The 15,845-nt window shown below is 51.0% G+C and overlaps 1 protein-coding gene across 9 annotated transcripts in view; it reads left to right on the top strand.

The window, feature by feature from the left end:
* The window catches only part of CAPN15 (calpain 15), a 48,915-nt gene that overhangs the window by 20,089 nt on the left and 12,981 nt on the right, over positions 1 to 15,845 (top strand). Inside the window, exon 1 of one of the 9 annotated variants that reach the window (XM_052680256.1) lies at positions 1,106 to 15,267. The exons of the other annotated variants lie outside the window; for them this stretch is intronic. The gene's annotated coding sequence lies outside the window, so the exon portion shown is untranslated. Of the gene's footprint in view, positions 1 to 1,105; positions 15,268 to 15,845 lie in introns of those variants that run through there. 9 annotated transcript variants of the gene reach the window in all.

Here is a 15,845-nt window from a genome sequence, read left to right as displayed (position 1 = left end):
GAGCAGCAGGAGGCTCAGGGCAGTGCCTGGGGTAGAGAGGAGAGTTTGGGTTGCCAAGCTGGGAGCCAGAGGGACCTTGCTTGCCCTTGCTCAGAGCTGCATAACAGCTTTGTCTCCAGACGCCTGGGTTTGTGCCCCGCTGCACAGTGTGGGGTGGTACTGCGTGCTGGAGCTTAGAGGTGCAGGGAGCTGGGCTTGTGCATTTTGAGCATGGCAGGCTCACCGCAGGTGCTGGAGGCTGGCTCTTGCTGGCTCTTACTGCCTTTCAAGATGCAGAGGGCAGGTCTGCACCTGCTGTCCTTCCATCGCATTCCCTGATGGCAGAGTGGGGAGGAGGTGCAGGTGGTCACAAGCAGGATCTTTCATCTTGCTGAAAGCCTTGTTTTTACCTGCATTGCTTGGAAAAGTGAAACTCTGTACGTGTTTCTAGGTGATTTTTTTCCTCTTGTTCCTTGATACACCAGGCGCTGGTACAGCTGGCTGTACTGTGCTGTGCTGGCACCTCCCATCACACTTGTACCTCCAACTGCAGCAAATGGATCCTCTTCACCTTTCCCTGCCAAGGAATCCAGGCTTCTTCTGCTGCCTCACCCCACAGCTGCTCTGACTTTCTGCAGAGAGGAACAAATGTGGAAACACTTGTTGCTTCTGAAATGTGAAAAAGCTGTTGTAGAAGCTGCAGAGTTGCAGTGCATGGCACGTATCTGCCTGGTCACTGCAGCTGTTGTCATTTTGCCTAGCAACTTCTGTGGTCCATGCAGTAACATGTGTTGGGCACATCCTCATGTCCCACATACCCCAGGGCATCTAGCAAATAGCAAAGCTTGGCACAATGGCTTGTTTTTCTTAGTGCTCGATGCTGTGTCTTCCAGGCATGCATGAACTGCAGCCCCTGGCTCACTGTTAGGCTCACAGTGGGGATCCATCCATCCATCCTGTGCAGAGATGAGGGCAGGGCTGTGCTTTCTCTCTGCCCTGTGCTCATGGGCACCTTCAGGTTGTCCTTGCAGACCTGAGGGAGACCAGTGGGAGCGTGCATGGCTTGGAGAGCTCTGGGAGTGTTAAGGAAGTGTTAAGCTCTCTGTGGGGGGAAGAACTGTGTCCCACTGTGTGGACAGGTTGCTGAGCTGTGGGGAGCAGCCCCAGTGTGGCCTTAGTTGGCACTTCTTAGTGGTATGTGGACACGTGAAGGTTAGCTGTATGTGCTCCAGCTGGGAGCATCCTCTAGATTCCAGCTATCAAGGCACTAACTTAAGTATGCTTCATCTTTATGAGGCAGTAAACAGTACCATAGTCTGAATTACTGAGTCCAGAGGCCTTCTGGGGGCAGTATGAATTGTACTGACTTCCCTGGTAATTACTGTCTGACTGCTGGAGCAGGGCATGTCTCAGATGTGTTGCTGGCTCAGCTGAGGCGGCAGTAGCTGCAGTGTGGGGTGTGAGCAGGCTGTGGTGCTGCTCTGCTCCAGGCCCCTTTTTACTCCCCATCCAGCACTCCTCTGAGATACCAAACAGATGCTGATAACCATTCCTTCCAAAGTTCAGACACGTGAGAAGGAGAAGCAGGTGACCTTTGTTGGCCCGCTGTACGTGGGCATTCATTTGGAGCTGCTGGTGGTGGGACTCAGGTTGTTTGCCTGCTGATGAGTGTGCAAAGCTGGCGGTCTCCTGGAGGTGCAGGAGCTCATCTCTGACCTTGGTGGGTAGCAATGGAGTTTGTGTTCAAGCAGTGCTGGAATGAGAGGGTGGAAGTGAGGGAGGGACAGTCCTCTCCTGCCCTCTGGAGATGATCCCTTGTGCCATTCTCTGCCTCTTGTGTCAAGTCTGAGTGCAGCTGCTTGTGGAAATGAGTGGACTTCTGTTAACCAGACCTTTTGTGTGCTCCCCTGTGAAGTGAGCCCAGATACTAGCATGGCAAGAAGTGAAGGCTGGAGCACAGCAGCTGGGAACTCAGGGTGAATTATTCCTTGGAAATGTGAGTGATGGAAGCAGACAGCTTTGGAGCTGTGTTGTTGCTCCAATTCTCCTCCCTCCCCTTCCTTTCATTCTCTCTTTTTGTTCCCCCACTCTTCTTTCCTTTTTATTTTAACAGCACTACAGATTGGAGGATAAATCTTAGCCGAGTTGATGTCCACCATTAAATCTCTTCCATTTCCCCACACAGGAGAAAAGTTGCACAAGGAGTAAGGGCTGAGGATGAGCCCCTGGTGCATGTGGTTCACAGTCCCATCAGCCTTTCCTGTCTCCTTCCTGCTGTGGCCCTCAGTCTGTCTAATCTATGAGACCTGGTGTTTTAGAAAGCAGTGTGAAATAGTGCTGAACGTGGGAGAGGATGACATGTTGCTGTTGTTCAACTGTGTGACATCTGAAATCGTTCCCTTTCTTAAAGATAATAGAAGATGGTCTTCATCCCAACAAATGGACCTCTTCCTCCAGGCCTGGCCCATGCAGGTGCTCTTCTGATGCAGAATGCATATATAATCCACGGCCTGTGCACAGTATGATGGGTGCAAGATAAAAGCACAGACCATGCCTTCATCTTAACCTCATCTTTGCTGTTCCTGAGGCTTCAAAGGCATTTTCCATGTTGGATTCTTATAACTTCGGGAAGGTGTTGAAAGCTGCAAGGATTGGTCTGCTTGAGATCAGTAAGGCTTTTTGGTACTGATGCAGAAACAAAGATGCAAAAGGGAAAGGCAAGAACTGCAGAACTGCATTGCAAAGCCGTGAGATCTGGGGGTTTGGAAGAGCTGGGATTTGTGCAGAGAAGCACAGGGCCTGCAGTCCCTGCAGTGTCTAGGGACTGCAGGGCTCTGACTCCAGATGATTGCCTCGTCCTTGCCCTGTTCTGTTCAGGGAGCGCAGGCTCCTCTGAGGCAGTCTGCAAACCCTCACTTGAAAAGAAATTCCTTAATTGGCTTAAAGGCAGTTAGGGAAATGAAAACAGCAAGTAGAGCTTCCCCGTCATCCTGATTTCTTTCCTCTGCAGGGATTACATCTGGAATGATTGTTCAGATGTACCCCAAATGCAGGTGGCTAAATGGGGAGGAGTCGGGGGTCTTTTGGTCTCAGGAGTCCACCCATCTTGCTGAAGCTGTCCCAGCTCCTCAGAGAGAGCAGCTTCATGAGCTCAGCTTCTTGCTCCTTTCCTTGCGTTTCCCCTCCCCACCGGGAGCAGGTGAATCTAAAATGCAGCCATGGGAATCAGTCCCATCTTTGCTTTTCTGTCTTATGGTCTCACAGCTGTACCACTGAAGGGCTCCTTCTCATTCTCTGCCTCCCTGCTCAGATCCTCCTTCAAAGACCAGCCAATTCTCTGCTCCTCCGGGGTCTGTTTCAACTTCAAGCTGGAGAGAGGTGATCAAGGCTGCCCTTTGAAGCTTGCTGTGCTCAGGTCTGTGAGCTCCCCCTGTGCTTCTGCAGTTTCCTCCCACAGCTGGGCTGCAGGACACACAGCTGGTCGATGGGACAGCAGTCCTTGTTGGGATTGTTTTCCCCACCAAAGAGAAGTGCTGCCCATGCAGCCCAGCATGCTGGGCTACCGTGTTACTGCCTATTTCTCATCTGGGCTAACTCATCACCTGCACACAGCCTGCTGCAACCTGTTTATACCTGAAGAGGTGTAAGTCTTGCCAGCACTGAAGAAATGGAGTGCATTGTCAGAGAGGAGCTTGGAACTCATTCACAGCTCTGAGGCTGTTCTCTGCTCCTCTGTGGCCAGGTGCTGGTGTTGGGAACTCAGAGGTCCTGGTAGCTCGCCGAATCCCAGGTTTGGATGCTTATTTTGTTCTCTTAAGATTCTCTCCACATACACCCACCAACCCTTTAATAGCTGTCATAAACCATATGCCCTTGTTATTTAAATAAAATAAATAAAGTTGGAAAAGGCTCCCAGGAGCATCTGGAACTTCACCACCTGTAGAAAATTGATAATTAAAGGAGCTGTGTGTGTAGCAGTGCTGAGAAGAGCCCATAAAGACAGCATCAGTGGAAAAAGAGGAGTGTCTGATTCAGTCTTTCATCTTCCTGTTGGCAGCACTCAGATGTGACTCCAGCTGCTTTTTATTCTGGGATATGGGCAAATGTATGATCCCAGAAAGGCTGGGGAGAGCATTTGAGAGCTGTGCTGCCTGAAGTGGCCATCCTGGCTTAGATGAGGCACAGGCTGAGCACTGAGCAGTGGTGCAGCACGTGCCTTTATGTCTTCACACAGTTGGATTGCCAAGCCCTGTGACTTTTGGGCTGAGAACAGTTCAGTATTCTTGGTCTGCTTGATTTCTGTGTTTATTACTGTTTGCAGACAGCAGGACTGACTTGATCCCAAGGTTTGGAAGTCATTAAATTAACAAGTAATTTAGAGGATGGTGAATAAACATTGCAAGGAATTAAGAAATTCATATTTGGCTTCTGGACTTGTTGTAGACTTAGTTGAGCACAGTCCTTGGTCTCAGTCCTTGTTCACTGTCTGGATCACAGACCTCTGCTGGAGGAGAATCCAAGGCTCCAAAGCGGGTGCAGAGCTGCACAGTTACTTACATGGAGATGCATACAGTCTTAGCTGTCTCACGTGCTGGTGGTGTTTCTTAGGCTGGAGTAGCAAAGCTGTTCCCAATCCTGACCAGAACCTCCCCAGATTCTTGATAGGATTTTGTCAGCCAAGCAACTGCTGCAGGGTAGGGAGGACACAGTCATGTCTGTGTTCCCTGGAGACCAAAGGGACGCTGGAGTTACATTGCTTCAGAAGGAGTTGTGCTGCTGCCTGTATTCTTTTGGCTAATCTGGACACTTAGCATCCCAGATCCTTCTTGCTGCAGATCTCTTACGAGTTGAAGGCTTTTATTTCCCAGCCTCCTGCACTATGGACGATCCATGGGCCAACTTATTGCTGAAAGCCCCTCGGTGCTGCGTCTCATTTCTGAGGCACTCGTGCCCAAAGGTTCAACCACTTCTGAGATGAAGAGAGGGGATGTGCCATCCTCCAGGATGCTGGGTAAGTAGGCAGGTGTCTTTTGCAGCCTTGTTCTTCGGAGTTGCTGATATGCATCACTCACACAGGGAGATGTATCATTTGACTGCCAGTACCTCCCCTCGCTGCTCCAGCATGTAAGCCTCTGTGTGGTGCACTGGGTTTGATAGAAGGAGCCAACCCTGCTGCAGGCTTTCACTGTTTGTCAGAATAAATTGCTTCTTCCTCCAATTGCGAGGAGGAGATGCTGGTTCATTTGACCTGAGCCTGAGCAGCACCCACGGCAGTTTCTCCCCCTGTTCTTCCTTCCTCTAAGCCTGCAAGGAGAGTAGAGCCTGCTGGCTGCAGGCTCCCCAAAACATGTCTGATGCAGCAGCAGATTTTGTGCAGTGCTGCATTCATCTGCATTTCATTGCCATGAAATAGCACGGCAGGAGGAACAGAGCTGGAGAAGGTGCAGATGATCCAGGAGAGGAAAGGCTGTGGAGGCAGCTGTGAGGTTGGTGGGATTTACTCCTCTCTGAAGCCTCTGCTCTCCATACGGGGCCAGGCAAGTCTGTTCACCCTTGGCCCTGCCTCATACCCCCAGCATGGTTAGAGATGAACATGGCTCCAATGCAGCGGGCTGCTCCAAATTGCCTTGTTCATTTTTCCAGTGTCTGACAGTGGGTGAATATAAGTGTCCTTGAAAGCTGTGTCTAGAGCCAGGGGCTTGATGGAGAGAGTGAGTGGGTGCATGTGTGTGTGAGCTCCCATCCTGATTTGTTTGGGACAGTGCCCTGAGCTGCTGCTCTGTGTGTTGAGATCCTCCTCCGGAATCAGTCTTCTTCTGAGGAGTTGCAAATATTTTTCCTGAGGTAGAAGAGAGAACATTCAGGTTTGTGCTCTGCCTTCAGGCTTCTTTTTGCCAAAGGAGGAGGGCTGTTCAGGTACGCTGGGAGATTGCAGTGCTCCCTGGTTAGGGGCACTGAAGGCAAATGGCTCAGAAAGAATCACCATCCTCACCTGTGCTGTTTGTAGGGTGGCAGTGATCACTGTGCCCTGATCTGACCAGAGGATGAACTCCAGGGACATCAGGAGTTGCCAGAGTTCATCTTTCTTCTTCTGTGTCTTGGGAAACTTTTCCTTTCTGCAGATCAGTGCTGGCAGAGTTATTAAACAAGAGCTGATTTCCTGAGGCATAGGGCTGGCTTAGTTTTCTGTTAAGGCCTGTTAATCACCCTAAAAGGGAGGCTGACAGCCACCGACAGTGACCATGGTGTCTCACTGCCTTTCATATTGCCTGGCAGCTCACAGTGCTGCCTGCAGTGCTCTGAGCATGGCTGGTAGCTTCATGGACTGGCATGGGAGAGGTGATGCTGCAGAGCCTGGCAGTGAGGGCTGGCTCCCATCGATATTCCCTGTTTGCATGAAAGGCGACTGGCATCAATTCTGCGAGGGAGCCAGGATGCTGGCTGGTAACAGCTCCAAATCAGGAGCTGAGGCTCTGCTCCCTCCCTCTGCCAGTGCCTCACTGCACAGTTCTGCACTCCCTCCATCCCAAATGACTTGGAGCTGTTGATTACTGTAGGATTTTTAATTGCCCCTTAGAGTTATGCCGCGATATTTTTCAGGGCGAATTTAGGGAAAAAGGTAGGTGTTGCCCTAGCAAAGAGCAGTGCCCCATGCAGCTAATTGCAGGCTGGGAAGTGGGGTGACAAAGGCAGAGAGGGGCTCGGCAGGTGCTCCTGCCCCCACTTCCCTGCGGGTTCCCTTCCTGCCAGAGCTTTCATCACCCTGATCACCCATGGGGGTACCTGAGGGGCAGGGGGCCTTTCCAACCTCGCCTGGCTTCCTCCAACAGCAGCATTTTGCTTTCAGCACATTCAATTTCCTTTTCATCACAGGAAGAAGAAATTTAATTTACTCTCTTAAATTACAGGGCAGCATGAGAGTATGTCTGGAAGCAGCGCCCGTGAGCTCTGTCAGCTCTGTAACATTGCACTAGGTGCCTGTTGTCCCTTGCATCCCACATCTCATCTGAAATCACACCGAGTGGCCGTGGAGGCTTCACGTTGTGGGATGCTGTGAGTGTGTTTGTCCTGTGGGCCACGGGAGCCTGTCAGGGTGCTCCTGTTATCTCCTACCCTCTTTGTGGCACACCTTGGTGTTTAGAGGACCTTGCCCTGTGTGGGGGTTGTCCTAGAGGTCATCCCAGACGGTGAGATGTCCTTGCTGCTCCCTGATACATGTGTGGTGGTATCAGTGCTGTTCTGTCAGTTCTGACTGTGCTGATGGAGCCAGGGCCACGTTTGCTGTAGAATAATTTCTCTGTGTTCAAAGGACCTGAGGTCCCCAGGCTGAGATCTGAGGCTGGATGCTGGAGCCCAGTCAGCAGGCGCTGCTTCTCTTCTGCTGGGTCTGTCTTGAGCTGCAGCTGGTCCTGCTGCCTGGCAGCTCCACTGCTCTTCTCCCTCAGCTTCACCTTCCTTCAGTTCATCTCTGTTACCGAGCAGGGAAGGTGTCTGCTGGGACCGAGCCATCGCAAACCTCTGGGGAGTTTGTGGTTGCCTAGAGGCCACTCAGTGGATCCATTCTGGGAGTCCCTACACTTCCTTTGAACTCTTCCTTCCTAACTGAGGGGATCTTTGAGTTTGAAATTTCTCCTTTACCACCTTTTCTGCAGAAGCGTTCAGGCGTCTCCACGTGAGTAACTGCAGATCTCCTCCTGCTGGGACCATTGAGGTGAGCACTTGGAAGCAGCAGTGCATCTTAACTCTAAATCTGTTCTCAACATTGATGAGCAAATGTGCTCAGGGGCGTCTGCTGGCACGTGTGCACTGTGAGCTGCTTGTACCATGCTGAGGTCGATGACTCTGAAGGGCCACAAGCTGAGTTACAGTGTCTCTTATAGTCCTGGCTTTGTGTTTCTACCTGTTTACAAGACCCTTACCCTATCTGGGCATGGAAAACGTTGTTTTTCTGATCTTCAGCCTCGGTTTGATGGCAGATAAGTATTTTATTTAGGAGCAGGTCCACAAGATGCACTGTTCCTGTTTGTGGGATTGACTTCAAAAGAGTCCTGGCCTTCCTCCATCTCAGCTGCTCGTCAATGTTGCCGGTCAGTTTTATTTGATGTGGGAAGCTTGCTGGAATGCTCTTCAGCCCAGAGATAGAACACAGTGAGAAAAACCAACATGCAAGGTAGCTGAATCAAATCAGATTGGGCTTTTGGACAGACAAGACTCCTGTTCTCTGCATGCTCCACGTGTTGAGGCAGCTGAAGCCACGAGCGTCCAATGTGACTTGGCTCTGTTTGTCTTCTGGAGATCAGAGCTTCCTGTTCTCTGGCTCCATTATTTGCAGTGATGCTGAGAATGGTGCAGCAGAAGGAGTTAATCACAGTCCTGTGCATTGCTGTAGTGATCTTCATTCTTCTTTTGGAAAAGATTTTTGTGACAACGACAACAACAACAAAAAAAGCAAATTAATTCGGTTCTTGTGTTTCGTTTGCTGGAGGCTTTGGGTCTTTTTCACCTGAGAGGGCAGCTTTTGTGGGGCTGTGTGCATGCTGAAGCACTCCCTAATGTTTTAGCACTGCCCAAATATTTCTTTGCTCTTTCTACAACCAAATTTCCTGAGTCTGGAAAAAAAAACAACAGCAGTAAAAGTGGTATGGTGTACCTTCTTTAAAGCGTTTGCTCTTAAGTGGGATTCAGATAGCAACTGTATGTGGATTTCAGTCAAAGTCAGTGAGGAAATGCACCTAAGCGAGGCAAGATGTAGATTGAGGCCATTAATTCATCACTCCCTGAAGCAAAATCAATGTATTAAGACATTGTCAAACCTGTTTAAGCCATAGTAAGATGTCAGGCAGAGTTAATGGCATGCAAGTTTTCCTTATGGAGCAGAATACTTACGTGCAATTGGACCATAGCATTATTTGCTCTTCATCTCCCCAGATACCCCAAAACTAGGGAAATGAGGTACAGAAGAGATAAGCGAAGTAGTTGTACTGAGGAACGGTGGCAGCACTGACAGGTTTATTTAAGGTATGCTGTGCAGCCAGCACTGCTGGGATCTGAATGGATCACATTGCCACAGTCCATCTGCTCTGGGCCCTGCACCTCGGGGGGTGCTGCCTTGGGGTGGGATGCTTGGTCCCTCATCTGAAGATTGTGAGCCCAGAACCTTGCTGAAGCTCACGGCGTTTGATCAAAGCTGGGACTTGGACTTGCCAGCCTCCTTGAAATACCCTCTGTGCCTCTTCCTTTTGTGCCCCCAGGGATTCTTCTTATTTGGGCAGAAATTTGAGTAACCTTTTCATTTGCAGAGGAGCCCTTGAGAACAGTCTTGTCTCATCAGTGTGGAGCTGCATGATGCTCTCCTAGCCAAACTGGTTTCCTTCCCCAAAATAGTATTTCTAGGCACTGAAGCAATTAAGGCATATTAAAGGCCAGTGATGCACGTCCTGTTTTTCTCACAAGGCAAGCCTTCCAGATTCGCATTCTGCTTTGAAGATTCTGCATGAAGAATGATGAAAGACTCCAGCAAATCAGCTCAGGGTAACACTACCTGTATGTCTGCAGCCTTAGAAGAAAGCAGGTGTGAAGTGTGCTCCTTCCAGCTGCGTTATTTTGCATCCTTGCAACAGCTGCAGGCCCGGAACTCCAGTGCCCACCTCATCAGACGTGCTGATGCCTTCAAAGATTCTGCTCTTTTTCTCCTTTTCCCCAGTCAAACCCAGGCAGGGATTTCAGTCAAGAGGACTCTGCGAGCAATGAAGATCTTTACAACTTCTTTCCTTCATCAAGGCCAGGTTTTGGTGCATCTTCTAGGAGTTTCAAGGTGCTCCTGTGTCTGCTGTGCTTCTGCCTCTGCTCATTTCCCACCTGGCTCCGGGCACTTCCTTGGGACCTGCTGCATTGCCAGCGAAAGGTAGAGAAGCATGTTCTCTGTTCCTCTTGCATCCTTTGCAAGCAGTTGTACTTACAGTGTTGCCTTGGAAATCATTTCCTCTTCCCTGTCCTCTCCCCAGTAACATCTTTGTTAAGACACGCAAGCCCTCTTCTCTGGGAATTGACTGCAAAGTAAATTGCTGGGAAAGTTGCAGTTTGAGAGCAGATTCTGTGGTTTTGTTGGCTGCCACAAACATGTACTGCTGAGTAAACTCCATTTAGCTGGGGCCTATGTTTTTTTCTCACACTTCTCATTTAGCAGAGTTCAATTTTCCCCCGGGAGCCTTCTTATTAAAACTCGCAGCCTCTTTTCTCCCTGGCCAGTGAATCACACGTGAGCTGGCTGAGCACTTTGTGAGCTGTGTCCGGCGTGGGAAAAAGTGTAGAAGCTGAACAGAAACTGTGCAAGAACACACACGAGATCTGCTGCAACGGGACCAAGAGATACCAGGAAGTGTGTCATCAGCCTGGAAAACCTGTAGTATCTACCTGAGCCTCTTGGCCCTTTGTAGGGAGCATTGTGTGCTGCTCACGGGTCTTTTAATGGCCCTGTTCGCCTTCAGGTGCTCACTGCTGCAAGGTCTTCTGCTGCAGAATTTATTTTCTCCCTTCTACTTGGATAAGTGAATCCTCCTCTGCCACCATTACTTTACCAAACAGAGCAAATAGAGTTGTCTTTCTTCATCATGAGTTATTAGCATTGTCAGTTACTGTTTTCTGCATAAACGTAATTGCTCTGTCCAGGGAAAGCTGGGAGCTCAGACCAGGGCCCCAGCTCCAGTCTCATCTTGAAGGATCCACCTGGTGTGGATTCTGACTTTGCTGCTCTAGTGTGAGCCTCCAAGAAAGCTTGGGTGAGCTCAGGGGCTGTTTTCTTTGTGATCTTCCCTTCTACAGCTGAAGAACTGTGCTGGGGGAAAGTGGGAGATGAGCACAAAGGGAGAGGTCCCTTCTTGTGCTTTCATTTTGGCTGCGCTTCTCTGAGCTTGGGTGAAGGTCAATGGAACTTCAGCCTGTTTTATTTACTTGGCCCACTTTAGAGGAGTGAGGGAGAAAGGTTTTGGAAATGCTTATGCAACCTGCTCTGTTTGTATGATGCTGGCACAGAGCTGATGACACTTCTGCAGCCTTGGGGGCTTACAAGTGTGAATCAGAGGCTGTTTTCCTCTACTGATGCTCCTATAAAAATCTGTAAATATCGGGAAGTCCCTGCTCATAGCTTTTCTATGTTGCTCCGCCAGTTCATCTGCCAAAACCTTCCCCTTGATCCAGCCCAGCCCTGCGTGGCTCTGCAGGAGGAAGGCAGCTCAGCCACCAGTCTCTCCCTGCCTGGGCTGCGCGGCTGTAGGCAGGAGCCAGCAGTGCCACCCAGTGCCCTTCCAGCTGCTCGACTGCCAGAGAGGTGCTGCGTGTTCCCTGACCTCCTGCAGCCATCCTTGCACGGCCATGGCTGTCTTCTGCTGCAGCTGCTGCTGGAGGTGTGGTAGGTCCGTGTGTGAGGCTGCTCCCCCGGGTCGGTGCTGCTGGAAGGAGTTAAACAGAAAACAGCTGCATGGGAGAACTGCTTTACAGCTCACAGATAATTGAGGCAGGATTCTGTTTGTTTGGTTGGTATGATTTTCCTTTTTCCACCGCAAAGATCTAATGCCCTTTCTTGTATTTATCAAGCAGGAGGGTTTTGCTACAATACATTCTGTATCAGAGAACTCGGGGCTTGTATGTTGCTGACGAGAACAATTGATTTTTGTTTATTTGTTTATTTATTGCTGGAGAGAACTGAAGCAGTAAGTTGTAAGGCTTTAGCTCCTCTGGAGGAGCTTTATTTAGAGAAGCAGCCTGATCTTGGTGCTGACACAAGCTCATGCAGCCCTGCACACTGCTGGGGGCTGTGCAGCAGAATGCTGGATATCTCGCTCCAGTGCCCGGGTCACCTCGAGTCATTCACAGTGGTAGTCTGAGCTTCTGGCCAGGGCTGGCTGGCATCTCTTGCCCTTGGGGATGCGTGGCACTTGGGGCTGGCACAGCACCAGCTCCCTATCTGCAGGAAAGACGTAAACTGCAGGTTTGGGGCACTTCCCAGTCTTGCACCCTGCCCTGTTCCTTCCTGTCTTGTCCTGCTCTGAGGAGGCCTCGGGCAATGCCTTTGGTCCCAGATGACACCCAGGGGTAACAGAGACCTCTGGCTTGTTTGATGTGTGGGTGCCAGGGCTGTGGCAAGACAAGCAAGCTGAGCAGAGCCCTCAGAGGCGGTCATCACTGTCCTGAGGTGGGTTTGGAAATGCCTTATGAATCCTTTCACTGTCTTCTGCCCTGCTTTAGTTAGAGGAGAATTCCTGCTCCTTAAAGGGAAGCAAAGGACCAGCGATACCTTTGCGGTAACTCTCCCTTCCCTCCTAGTGACAGCCTTTTGCTGCCATCTCTGTCCTCAGAACAGTATCCAGAGGCAAACAACTGCTTAACCTGCCTGGACTTCTCTCTCTAGAGGCTGTCATCTTGGCCTTGGGCTTGGTGGCACTCATAGATCTCCAGTGAAGAGCAAGCAGTGGGGTTTCCTGGGATCACATCACACTGACAGCGCCATACTTGGCTGAGTATTTTGTACAGGCTTTTATTTATTTTTTTTTAAGGTATTACAGTTAGGCTGCTAAGGTAGGTGCAGTGCTGCTAAGGTGGTGATGCCTCCTGCCAGCTGACGTGCCACGTCGCTGAGTGCTGAGAGGCTGGGCACCCTTTGCTTGCATCATGGTGCTCCCTACAGAGTGCCTGCTTCCAGGAAAAAGCCCTCCTGTGGGTGGGTGAGTTTGCAGGTCACTACGGAGTGGGTTTTGTGAGGAGAACCCCTCTCCTGCAGGGCACTCAGGGAGGTGGCAGGCAATGTTTATCTCAGTTGCGTCTTCTGGGGCTGGAGAGCATGTGTGTTATCATACAGCAGATGGGTTTGGGGAAGAGATGGCGGAGACAACTGTATTTTCTCACACAGGCTTGTTGCCTGCCAGGAAATGAGCCAGCCAGGCTTTATAGGGAGAAGTAGAGACCCTGGGCAAGCTGTTGAGGGTTCCTCCTTCACCCAGCATCTTTGTGAGAGGTAAGCGGAGCCATGGGAGAATGGCTGCTGCTGTGGTACTCTGAGCATAGGTATGAGGTCTGCTGCGTGAGGATAGGCCAAGGGCCAGCACCCAGCATTGCCTGTTCAGCTCTGCACCTGCTGTCACCTCGACACCCTGGTGCTCCAGGGAGGGAGTGGGATTGTTCACCAGTCCTGGGCAGAAACAGGCTGCAGTTGTGCACTGCCAGTCGTCTAGGCTGATGCACCAGTACTGGGCTGGGGACGGCCCAAGATGCCTGCCCATGTCCCCTTCCATTTCTCTGCATCTCCTACTAGATTGCATTGAAAGCTGTGTGGTTGCTGTGCTTGGTGGCAAGATGTGACAGCCTCCTGAGGACAAGAAGACAGGGATGTCCCTACCAGCTTGCCATGCTGGTGGTCCTTCTGCTGCCAGGAAAGTCACAGATGCATGAGGGAGCAGCAAAAGCAAAAGCTGGCAAAAAGCAAGCTTTTCTGGGTGCTGTCAGATTCAAGCAGATGGAAATCCCAGTGGTGAGCAGGCTGGTGTTACTGGAGTGGATGGCATGGAAGGGCAGAGGGGGGACCAGGACAGGGATAGCAATGCCAGGGAGAGGCAGCAGCTCTCTGTGGCTGTTGTCAGAACTGGGGACAGACACAGGCAGTGCAGCAGCAGGGCAGAGCCCTGCAGTGTTCTGGCTGCTGCATCCTTTTGCCTGCCTGGCCAAGGGAAGCCGTGCTGTCTTCCTGAGCCTGCAGCTCCTTGCTGGAAGCACATCAGGCACTCCTGGCTCATCCCACTGTCCCCTCGTGTCCTGTTGGGTATCCTGTTTTTTCCCTTCTCTCTACTGACACAGGAAAGGGGGTGATTTCTTTCTGTTGTCCTTTGCGCAGCGGGAGGAGCAGGAGGGTCCCAACCTGCGGTAAGCAGTGCGGCGTGCGCGGTTAGGGGTCGGTTTTTGAGCCCATGCTTCTTCAGCACTGGATGCTGCAGGATGGATGTGGATGGCGCTGGTTGCTGGCAGCCTTTGCTTGCCTTTTGCTGATGTCTGTAGTTTGATGAGCCTTATCCAGTAAGACAAATGGATGTGACAGGATCACGGTGCCCTTCATGGCCCCTTTTGCTTCCCTGCCTCTGCTGGAGCCGGTCACACAGCTCCTTCCCTTTCTCTGTTTGAAGACTGGTTTCCTTTTCAGATTCGTGAGCTTCTACAGGGAGAGACTGTGCTCATGGCTGTAGAACTTCAGGCAGAAAAATCAATGTTTATATTTCTTTTAGCTGGGAAAGATTCTTGAAAGAACTCCAGCAAATAAACGCCTTGTAAAGTTCAAACTGTGAAGGCACGGTGTATGAACCCAAATGAATTTTCAAGCTCTCTCTTGAAATAAAATGGATTTTTTTGGATTCAGGCTTTATTTAGAGAAACGTTTGATTAAAGTAGGGATTTGAAGGTTGCATCTGATCTCCTTGTGAGGGAGAGCTGCTCTGCTACTAGCAGCAAGATGTGGTTGGGAAATGTGGTTGGATGCTGCTAGGATGCTCCTGGGAGAGCAGCCCCTGTACCCAGCCATGGGGGGTGGCTTTTGCTGTGTCCTCTGTCCCCTCAAAGCCCTGCTGCTGCAATGCAATCAGTTCAACTGCCTTGGGAAGCTGTTTGTGCAGGTGCTGCTGTTCAGGATGCTGAAGGGCAGCTGGCACCACACTCCCTCCATGGAGTGCATGAGCATCTCAGAGCTTTCTCTACCTGTCCTCTGTAGTACAACACGTTTTCTCTCCCTTCTTTGTTGCGGTCTGTGCTGTGTGGATGGTGAGCCCTCTGATTCAGGCTGCTGGCTCCTTGCTCTGGGGCAGCCTGAAGTCAGTGTTCCCAGGAAGAGCTACGGGTGCGGGGTGGACTCAGAGGCTCTGCATTACCTGGAGTGCACTAGTGCTCTAGTGCTTTGCATTTACCTGCAGGAGAGCTATTTGGTCTTTGTACAAAGGAGAAGGAAGCAGGAAACTCTGTTTCAGCCCAGTATGGTTGAACGCTTCAGGAAGTGACCCAGAGCAGGGGACAAAGGGCATCTGAAGTGCTGCTGTTCTTCCAGTTTCTCATCAGCACATGTGCAATCAGGGCATCGCCTTCCTGAAAGCACTAGGAGAGTCACAGTGAGGAGGGCTGCTCTCTGTAAGCCCAGGGGCTGCCACTGCCTTTGGCGTGTGTTGGATCTGTTCCTGTGTTCAGGTGTCAGGGTTTTCCCTGCAGGTCTGGAGGCTGAAACCAAGGGCTGCCAGGGTCCGTGGCCTCTCCACTTCCCAGGTAAGCAGGGGTGCAGCTGGGGCATGGTGCCCCCTGGAGTCTACTGGACACAGAAACCTGCTGCTGACTGAAATAGGGGGAATTGGGAAATGCTGAGCCCCTGGAACTACTAGCTGGTGCCAACAGAGATCTTGGTTCCCTTCAGCATGGGTACCTGAGGTGAGCTTGGAGGAGAGGAGAGCAGAAAATGCTTCAGAGGTGGACTGGAATGGCTCTGAAAGAGGAATGAACTGATGCTGGGAGCAGAAAAGTGGGCTAGGTGTTGCCCAGCTGAGGCATGAGCAATTCTCAGGTGTGAATGCCCATGCTGGTCAGGTGCCCTGCCCTCCTACTCTGCTTCCTGGTGCAGCAGAAGGCTCACTGGGGTTGTGGACTGCTTTCTGTGCCCTTCCCAAGGTGTTTTGGGTGGAAGCTGGCACTCTGCTGTGCACTTGCAGAATTATGCTGTCAGTGCCAGAGAAACGAGTTCCTGGAGAGCAATGGCTGAATTGCTGCTTATTTCCTTCCTGGAAGCAAGGTCCTGCCTGTGCCAGCCTGGGGAACACCTGACACCCCCGTGTACCTGCTGGCCCTTCGCT

This window comes from Tympanuchus pallidicinctus, unplaced genomic scaffold, assembly GCF_026119805.1.
Source record: "Tympanuchus pallidicinctus isolate F22 unplaced genomic scaffold, pur_lepc_1.0 scaffold18, whole genome shotgun sequence".
In the NCBI taxonomy this organism is placed as follows: domain Eukaryota; kingdom Metazoa; phylum Chordata; class Aves; order Galliformes; family Phasianidae; genus Tympanuchus; species Tympanuchus pallidicinctus.
Note: the sequence above shows the minus strand (reverse complement) of the source record. Positions and strands in the feature narration are given on the sequence as shown.